This window comes from Kryptolebias marmoratus, linkage group LG22 (genome assembly GCF_001649575.2).
Source record: "Kryptolebias marmoratus isolate JLee-2015 linkage group LG22, ASM164957v2, whole genome shotgun sequence".
Lineage (NCBI taxonomy): Eukaryota > Metazoa > Chordata > Actinopteri > Cyprinodontiformes > Rivulidae > Kryptolebias > Kryptolebias marmoratus.
The window spans coordinates 23422884-23433713 of record NC_051451.1 but is presented as its reverse complement, the minus strand read 5'-3'; positions in this window follow the sequence as shown (position 1 = coordinate 23433713).

Here is a 10830-nt window from a genome sequence, read left to right as displayed (position 1 = left end):
AAGGTAAAGACCACAGTGGTGCCTGTGGTCATCGGGGCCCTAGGGGCAGTCACCCCCAAACTGGAGCAGTGGCTACAACAGATCCCAGGAACAACATCAGACATCTCAGTCCAGAAATGTGCAGTTCTAGGCACAGCCAAGATACTGCGCAGATCCCTCAAGCTCCCAGGCCTCTGGTAGAGGACCCGAGCTCAGAGGATGAAACAAAAGACCACCCGCGGAGGGTGAGAAGGGAATTTTTTTTTTTTTATATATGTGTGTGTATTTATAAACAATGAATAAATGCCTTGTATCTTTTCAGTTCCACAAAGAACAGCATGTAAAGTTTTTGTGCATGCAGAACAGCAGATTTTGGATCAAATAAGGAATCTAGAGTACTATGAGGCAATGCCGTGACACTGGGCAAACAACTGAACTCAAACTGTCTGCTGTAAAACTAACAGAGGTCATATCTGATAACATACGCCACAGATGATGGTGGGATTCTTTTATACAGCTGGGCTAGTGCTTTGTGTTATGTGGTGTTGTAGTACATACCATGGCTCTAACGGCTCCTAAAGGCGATGAAAACCTATTTTCTCCACTACAGCAGTGGTTTGGTCACCCAGAGCAATAGATTCAGTCACCCGTTCAGAAATTCTTTTTGCCTTATCACTGTCTCATGTCCCATCTTCTCTTTACAGTTTCCTCTAAAGTGTGTTGCTTATCTGTGCTACATTTCAAAGAAGAAAAAAAAAATCAGGGAACAAACTAAGGAAATTCAAACATTTGGAACATGGAACAGAAGCAACAACCAAATCAAAAAAAAATCTTAAGAGGCAACTGCACACACCAGAAAATCACAAAACAAGATGATCAAAAAGATCAAAAACATTTTCAAACAGCTGCTTACAATGTGGTCATTCATGTCTTTGCATTTTTTAGTCCTCATCTTGCTTTTGCTAAGCCGTCTATCATAAACATTATTTTTTCAATATTATTTTTCAGCATTTTCAAAGCAGATTGACTGAAGAGGCTTCCATTATGAACATTAATGAGGCTCTTTACAGCTTTTGTATACTGGAAGCCCTTCAACAACATATAGCCATCATTATTTCATTAAAAAATAAAAAAAAAATCTTCATTGCTTTCTGTTACAGGCTTAGATACATTTAATAAGCAAACCTTCTAGCCTACGACAGCATCAGATATTGTAAATGTAACTATCTGCTCATTATCAGAATCAGCTACTTCATAATAAGGACATGGCATCTTGTTTCACTCTGTATTTTTTACTTTTAGTCTCTAAATTAATCAGTTATAGTTGGCTTTTTTTAGGATACTTTCCTCCGTAAATATTGTCTTTATGATTAAAAATGTGTGCATACATTTTTTTAGCCTTCCTCTAACACAAAATATAAATTCACACACTGCCATCAAGTAAAGTTTATTTTATAGACTATGTTAATGTATGTTAATAATGAATCTGTGCAACTCTGATATGAGAAATATTGAAGCAGCCTCACAGCTTTTCTCCCTCAGTAAACAATTCTATTAGAAGTCTTTAACAATTAAAATATTGGTCCTTTGTTGGCCTTTTTTCTGCAATCATTAGCATTTATCCTCCGATCTGAAAGATGTCTCATTTTTCTGTGTGTAGTGGATATTCCCCAGATTTTAGTCAGAAGTGTGGCTTTAGCATTCTTTAATAAAGATTAAATGGAAGAATGATGCAGTGTGACAGGGAAAGGCAGTCTCACATCCTGTGTAGTTCACAATACATCAAATGGATGGTGTTATCAGAAACTGAGCCAATGTTCATGAAAACATAAATGTTTTTTTTACCCCAGTGAAAGCACAACCTTGAGTTGACAGACTAACCTTTTCAGTCCCTAACTCAAAGCAGATAATGTCCTGTATTTGTTGAGGCAAAGCACAAGTATCTGAAATTGACAGTAATACAGCTAAACAATAATCAATAATTCAGAAACGGCTGCAGCTGAATCATACAAATAATGCAAGTTTAACTGGGCCAATCAAAGCAGACACATCTGCAGACTTTAAGGGTTCATGTTTTTCCTCTTTAACCAGTGGTGAGTTTTTCTGAAGGCAAGTCATTCCTCAGAGGATATGAAAGTAACTACATGTGAAAATTGGTTTTTGACATGAGCAGAACTTTTCAGAATGAGGGTTAATCCTTAAATGAACTTATTCAAAAGGCTGTAGGCTCATCATGTATTCTCTGTGTAAACCAGGCATACTGACCAAACTTTTAACACGCACTGGAGCGGTCAGCTCTTCCGTCAGAACACTTTCAAAGAAGCCAAAATTAATATTTCAAACGCTTTCAACAGCCTTTCATGAGTCATTGTTGTAGAGTGGATATATTTATTTATTGAAAATTAATTAATAATTCTGATCAGAGGCTCTTGTTACATGTTCTTAGGTTGCTCTGACTTTCACAGTCTATATTATTTTAATGAATACATATTTCTAAGAAGCTTGCATCATTCATAAACCATTCAGTTCAAAGGTTCATATTAAAGTTGTTGGTTTGTGTTGTCTTTTATGGCTCGGCCAGTTGTTGTTTTTTTTTTGCCACAGCTGTTTCTTGTGGGCATTTATGCCTTCATACTGTAGGTTAATGATAAAGTTTAATACTGACTGTTTAAAGAGAATGTCCTTCTTATATGCTTTCTAAAAAGCAATTGTGAATCATTTGATTTCTATACAATGATCCAGTCACCTTATTGCATTTGGTTTGTTCTGATCCGACAGATTTTAAACTTATCTCTATTTCCACACTTGAAACTTGCCTTGCAATGTAGGTGCAGAAGTCTTTGGATGGTGCATTAGTTTGTCTGTCTTAATTGGCTGCAGTCATAAAGGTGTAGATGAAACACAAGCCTAGTGAGGATTGCAGTGGGTCTTCTGCTTTGTTTTTACTGAAAATCGTTGCTTTTTTCCACTTCAAAGGAATAGTCTAGTCATTTTTTAAGTGATTTTCTGTGTAATTGTTATTACTAGTTAATACCTTAGCTGTTGTGACATCGGACACAGAGCACAGAGTGTGGAAAAGAGGCAAAAGTCGTCATCCAGGCTAGAAATAGTCCATTAAAAGTGAACTTTAGGAGCAAACAAGGCAGTAAAATTTACAAAATTCCACTATTAAATGTAGCAGTGGTCTCGCACATGAAAGAAGAAAGACAATTCTTTAAGTAACATTGCTTTTGTAAAAAAAAAAAAAAAACAATATTGTTTTTTTTATATATTTAACAAAATATTGTCATGAGACAGTTCCACAATCTGTAAATATTAAATTGTCTCCTGCAGCCCAACTAACTTCTACCCACCCACCCCCCTCAGTCTTTGCTTCAAGAACGCAGGCAGCAGCAGAAGCACAGAGGCTCAGAGGTTTGCACATAAATATTCATTGCAGGGAATAAACACAAAATTTAGAAACTCTGTTCAGTCTGTAAATGTGTTATTTTAAAGAATGAAGAAAACCTCTGTGCTTTGAGCATCTGTATTACATTCATATGTATTGTATGTATTTACATTTATTCCGGTTATCCTCGCTTATATCCCGATTTCTCTGAGCTGTAAGCCGCCTTCATGTGCAGGGATTTCCCCTCAGTTCTCTTTCATGTCTCCGACACATGGCTCTGAGCAAGTGTGATTAAATTAGCATATCTGAAACTTTCCTCAGGGTTTCGGAAGGCTCAATAAATCTTTCCTGGATGTATTCAGCAATTTTGTTATTGATTCAAGACTTCAGCGAGCATTCAAGGGAACAATCCTCACATGTGGATAAAAAGATAGATGAGATCTCCAGAAAAAGCACTGTCAGTATCACAAAAATGAAAGCAGAATTTTAAGCTACATAAATTAGGTATAATTTGGATATATCTGCCACCCATGTACTCTATATATTTGTGGATGCTGTTTGCTAAGTGTTGGTTTTAGTATTCTGATTTATGATAGCTATAATAGGTCTTCAAAAAGACTTAAACAGATTATCTTCAACATGTTTATTAAATACGAAGCAAATAGCAGTTTTTATGTTGGGTTAAATCAGTTGCTGCCTAAAGGCAAAGGGAAATGATCATGGTTTTCCTCATGTATGTGTGCATTTGTGTGTATACATCTGTCTGTTACCAAACTTTCTCAGGTGCCACAGGATGGATTTTACTTAAGCTTGCTAAAAATAATTAAAGCTATACATCTACAACTGATTAACCTTCGGAGTTAATCCAATTCAAAATGGCCACCATAACCAACTGACCTTAAAAAAGACAAAATGTCTAGAACTCAGTCAGTTTTACAGATATCGAGCAGTGATTTGGTGCGGTTGTAGTTGTGAGTTTTTTATAACATTATTCTCTGAGCACGCCATCTCGCAATATTACAGGAGATTGCGTTTAATGTTTTTTTCAAGGTTTAATGAAAATGGCTACAAACGCCATCATTTCCTAACATAAGATGATCTTAGTCTAAAACTCTAGCATGAAAGGTGGCGGGTGATATGCATTCCTTCACTTCACTCATTTGCTTTCTTCAAAAATGGCTGAATAGACTCGTGTTGTTGGATTTAAGCTCTCTGTTTTGTAAAGTTAAAGGCCAAAGTAAAACCCAATTTTTTTTTGTCCGGTTCTGTGTTGCCTTGAGTCCCTTTGCTTTTGTAAAGAAATTAAAGTCATTGGTCACTGCAGCCAGCTGATGGAGTGAGCAGCTTCGCTCATCACTTCACAACCTTCACTTTGATCTCAGCCATTAAAGCGGACTTCTTTCTACAAAGCGTGTTTCTTAGCCTATAGCTGAGGTCACACGCCTTACTAATTTTCATCCAACAAAGTCCAATGTCCTTTGGTGAAAATCCTGAGTGTGTCTTTATTGTATCATGCATTTGTGACCCAAGTGAGAGATTTTCCCTGAAGCAATTCTCACAGTTCTGCTTAACTATAGCTTTCAGTACAAAGATGGCAAAAAGGGCATCTGCAAAAAGGGAAGGTTGCAAACCCATCAGAGTGCTCTTTTGATCACAGTGCTTGCAGCCTTGAGATGCAATTTGTTTCCTTTTCACCCAGTGTAAAGAAGACATGTTCATTGGCTGAGAAGATGAGGCAGGCAGAGTGCCACATGGCTCGCATTTGGCTAAGTGAGGAGTGTCAGACCAGCGTTTGGCAGCTGTAGAGGAGGCAGCTGTCTTCCACTCACTCAGGGAACAAAAGTTCCCTCCAGATGTTCAGGCATTCAGGGCTCAATTTGAATGAAACCCATTTGAAAGTGAATTGGGAAATGACTGATAAGTTGGGTAATTTCAGTAACTGTCACATTCAGGTTCGAGTAGTTGCTTTCAATTTCAGGTTCCTGTATTGAAAAAAAAAAAAAAGAACTTCAGACACCGTGTAAACGGGATGAATTTATTTATATGCACTTCACATTTAGTACTGTTTAGTTTGTGTTTAATTTACAGAAAATGTCAATTTACACAACAGGCAGAAAACTAATGAAACACTCAGATGTTTGATTGGTTTGATTGCACCAGGATACACATGATGTGTGTGTGTGTACACAACACAGATATATTGTGCATTATACTGTCATTTTATATGGTGAAAAATATTATTATTATTATTATTATTATTATTATTATTATTATTATTATTATTATTATTATTATTATTATTATTATTATTATTATTATTATTATTATTATTTATATTATTATTATTATTATTATTATTATTATTATTATTATTATTATTATTATTATTATTATTATTTAAACTTAATAAAAGAACATTTTCAGCTAACATGGATTGTCTCCATAAATGTGTTTGCCTAAATACTTCAGAGCACTACATTCACTTCCACTCTACAAGAGTGGCTTTTTTAATGGTTTTCCTCTCTTTTAGCCAAAAGGAAGCAAAATGTACATTCCTGCTCTCCCCACAGAAAAATAAATAAATAAATAAATAAATTAGTTCATCTTAAATAAGCCCAGGTTCCACAGACATACTAGATCTTATTTATATGCTAGTCAAAAAATCTGACACACAATATTTAATTTTGATTATCTATTTTTGATTATTTTATTTTGTTTCAGACTTTTAAATGTTTTTTTAAATGGGTTTGTTCTAATTTAGTCTAGACTGTTTCCATGTTTCCACCTGGTTACGTTTCACATCCTGGTTTACTTTACTTCCTGTTTTATTTTGGTAATTCTCTGTCAGTTTGTCTCCAGCTTTCCTCCACCCACCTGATCCTGATTCTTAATTTATCTCAGCTTTTCCACATGTCTCATTACCCCTCATTGCCCCTTACCACCTACTTGTTTTCCTTTAAGTTTATTCATGCCTATGCAGTGCATTTTGTTTAATTTGTGGATTAAAGCATTATTTCCAACTGTCCTTGTTTGGGTTCATCCCCTGCCTTAGTTTTTAAAACAGTTACCAGGTAAAAAAAATAAGGTTTTCAGGCCTTACAGTTTGTGGATGCAGCATCAAGAAAGCTTCACTCCATTACACATTGCACTGTACATTTATATAATGATGGGTGAATCATGAGCTAAAAGTATCCACTCAGCAGGTCATCTGTCAGAGCTGCTGGCAGCACCAGCTGGCCCTTTCAGGTTGCCAGGGGCACAGGCAGGTTAGAGGGTGGACTTCCAACAATCACGGTTCTTCTTTCTATATCAGGGGCTGGAATCAGAGCCAAGCCTTGACTTGTGTTGTGCCTTCTCCCTGAACAACAGAATAACTCATCCAAAAAACAACAGAAGGGAAGGAGGAACAGATTGCCCACGCAGCCATTCATGTCCAGCACATTATTGCAGGTTCTGGGTCAAGGATGATACATCAGAACCATATAAGATCAAAGGTGTGTGTCTTTGGTTATCATCAGCCTGTTGCTGTATTTGGTTGTCTGTCAAGACAGCACAAATGTGATGATATTTCATATTAGTACTGGAAAAATTAAAAGAAAAAGTCAGATTTTGTTTTTAAAAAGTTGTCTCTTTAAGTTGTCTCTTAAAAATCAGAAAGAAAAGGAGCTTTCACAATGTAAAATTGTCTGCATTAATTCTTGAACAGTTAATTTGAAACATACTTTTGAACAAAAGGATTCGCCCCATCTCTCAAGGTGTTGGATTTGGCAGCTGTTTCTGCTTTTAAGATGTAATTTTGAACTAAATGGGGGTTTAGCTTTGGCTGGCTCAATATTGGGAGATTTTATTTCTGAAATGAGGAGAGGAATCCTCTCTAATACAGCTAAGAAATTAGATTATTCAAAGCGTTCATATTCATCAAATATTTATCACATGTTTTCACGTCCTCAAGGCTGCTTCCAAAATTGAATTTGCTCAGATAGCGTCCACTGGCTTTGAGTTAGTTGACTCAATACAGGTAGTTAATGGCTCATAATGGCTTAACATTTTTCCTCCAGATTTAGTTGGAAAGCTCAATATGAACCAGGCGTCGGGAGATTATTGGCCAGGCATAAAGATTAGAAGCAAGGAGAAATGGCAGAAGAGCTTTAACCCAAAGCTGTACAAACAGGTGAAGAAACTACAAAAAGTCATTCATGCTTTTCATAAGTTTTTCCAAGATTTTTGTATTGATAATATTTTATTTTATATTGAATTGAACAGATTTTAACTTTTGCTGAGAACAGGTTTTATAAAAATTAAGATTTAAGAATAGAAACACATTTTCCGCTGTTATAATTCCCTTTCTGGAACAACTCACAGCTTGTCTAAGTATTACTTGATGACAAAATCGCCCACCAGGACCAGATTCTGGAGGATTCAGGACCAAACGCTTAACTTCGAGATGTAACAACACTCTTTATTATCTGAGGATTTATTCAGAAGTTAAAGGCCTAGGCTTCCTTGAAGGAATGCACGTCACCTGTTGCCTTTCATGTCAAGATTTTATTTCGGTGGTAGAATGATGTAGCTGTATTGGTTAAACCTTGAAAATAATGCAATTTTTATCTAGCAGTTTCATGTGTCATGTTTAGAAGAAGTATTGTGCTGCTACCATATCCAACTTTGGATGAATATGTGTAAAACTGACTGAGTCATAGCCATTTTTGTGTTGGCTAATTTTGATTAACTGTGGCGGCTAAAATTGGACTGACTCCATCATCATCATCATCATTATTTATTTATAAAGCGCTTTGAAAACCAAAGTGCTGTACAGGTATATCAAAACTAAAAGGAAACAATAATAATATAAATCAATAAGAGAAGTACAAGATTGATATAATTGGCAATGAATTCATAAAACAAAAACAACAGCTGGCCTAATGTTTGCGCTCTCTGGAATTATACACCTGCTTAAAAACAAGTTTTGAAAAGAGACTTAAAAAGAGACTCCAAAAAAGCCATCAGTTCTAGATGTTTATCCAATGATTACTTTTTTAAAAATAATCAGTGGCCATCTTGAATTGAGGTAGCTCCAAAGTTTAATCAGTTGTAGATGTAAATCCATTGATTATTTCCTGGAAGTTTCATTAAAATCTGTCCAGTGGTTTAGGATATATTTTGCTAACAAAAACAACAACTTTGTCTTTTGACAGCAGGCGATAATAATTTTGCTCAATAACTCAGTCAAATTAGACACTTTCCTCAGTGAAAGCCGAGATAAGTGCAAACTGTGAGCTGGTGTCTGTTGGCAGCGTCTCTTTGGATCCCAGCAGCACTGAAGGTGAGAAGCCAAGCAGTCAACTGTGAGGGGAGTCCAGGTAAAAACCACTGGTGCATCATTAATTCAGTCCAGTTTTTTGTTGTGGCAGTGAGTTTCTGAGTGTGTGTGTGTCCTTTGTCTTCCCTCTGCCCCTTAACCACTCTGGCCTTTTCGGACACTGGAGGCAGGTGTAGTCGAGGGTCAGAGTAGAAGAGGAAGCAGCATGGATTCCGCCAGTCATGCGGGGCCCAGTAGACAGAGAGGGCCGGGCCCTGCAGGACCAACAGAGCAGATGGCTGCCTCAGGATAATGACCAGGTGACATCTGCAGAGTGAACAAGCCATCAGGCTAACAGACTCACCTTCCCCTACCAGGGAAGCCAAGCTGCTCCTTCTCCACCTCCTCCATCTCCTGCCATTCCCTCGGGTGACACCAACAATTTAAAAAGTATAACAGAACTTTACTGATCTGCAAAGTTCCACATTCCATCAAAAACCAAAAGAAAAGGGCTGGTTTATCCCAATTTTTACATGCAATGCTTGTTCAGAGGAGTCATTTTTAAAGGGATTGTAAGGCTGATAAGGTACTAACTACTGATAACTATATGTCAGAATATCATTTCAAAAATGACCAGACTATCCCTTTAAAGAGAAGCAGGAACACAAAAGGGCAGGTTGGCACCAAAGCAGGAGAGTCCGGTCGGAAGGGGCGAATTGGACTCCTAAAACATAATTGGCCCAAAGAATGAAAAGGTGTTTATTAGGCAGGTTGGACTCATGTCACCAGATTGGCCTGATTCACCGAGTCAGGAAGAAAAAGAGCTAACTTACATTCACTAAATAAATTCTAATACCCATACTCTGACATTTACTGTATTTAGGAAGGCTTTATTAAAAGTGTCATTTCTGGTATTTAATTTAGAATAACTGCCACTGTGAATCAAAAAAAGGTTAAAAACCAACAACAGCTTGACTTTTATTCTGAAGTTGAAGACATTTCGCTTCTCTTTCGAGGTGCTTTATCAACCCACCCATTCACGGTGGATCCTCCCATTTTGCAGATGAGTGTTCTGTAGAGACCTCCGCTTGCTTTAAGAGGCAAATCCTGGCTTGTCCAGAGACTCGTACTCATTGACGATATGATGCTGTGCACAAAGGTCATCTTTTGACAGCACTGAGATCATAAAAAGGTCAGACTTCCTGTGCCATTTGGAGAAGAGGCAGCATGATGCCGAGCTGCCAATTTAATTTCACCATGTCTTTTTCATTTGACACCCTACTTTGTTTACTGAAAAGTTTACAATAACTGTATGGCCCCCAGCAAATTGATGCCAGAGATAAAGTTTGGATGAAACTTTGGAGGCGCAAGAAGGAGAGAGAGATACACTGCGGAATGAAAATGAACTGAAAGCAGGCATCTCAGCTGCGACAGTTGTGCAAACTAAGCAGAAGTAAAAGAGGTTTGCTTTTTCATGTTTAGGTGTGGAATAAACAAGAAAGTCAAAATATCTGAAAGGATTTGGGAGCCCTCCAGGGACACCTTAAATAACTTGCAGATGTGGAGGAAAAGATTGGCCTTTTAGGAAAGTAAATACACTTGGAACAAAGCGGACAACATGGGAAGTGATGTGCCTCATGAAACCCGGTCATTACTTGGCAGCATTTAAATGCCACTTTAGAATCAGTAACAGTCACTCTCTTTTTACAGGCAGTAAATAAAACAATCATTAGTACAAAGTGTCTGTGCTCTGAATGCAAAATGCAGGAACACTCATAGCTGAAAATATGTCAGAAAATATATACAAATAATACAGTGTCCATTACATCTGCTTCTATCAAAGAGGAAAACATTTCAATGCTTTTTTTTACAGTTTTGCAATTTATTTTGCCACAGCAAAGCAATCTTGACTAGAATAAATGACTAGAACTGTAGAACTAGACTAGAATTTTAAAAGTATTGAGCTAAATTTTGGTGTAGCTATTTATACTTTGTGGGACATCTTTGTGTAAAACTTTGCAATTACCTATTGAAATCAACAAGCAATGTCCTCAACACATACTTTACAGGCATCTTGACTTAAAACCTTAGCATTAACTTTTAAAGTCAACCCTTTTTGAATGTCAGCAAACAAGCTCATTAACCACTGGATACATTTCAATGA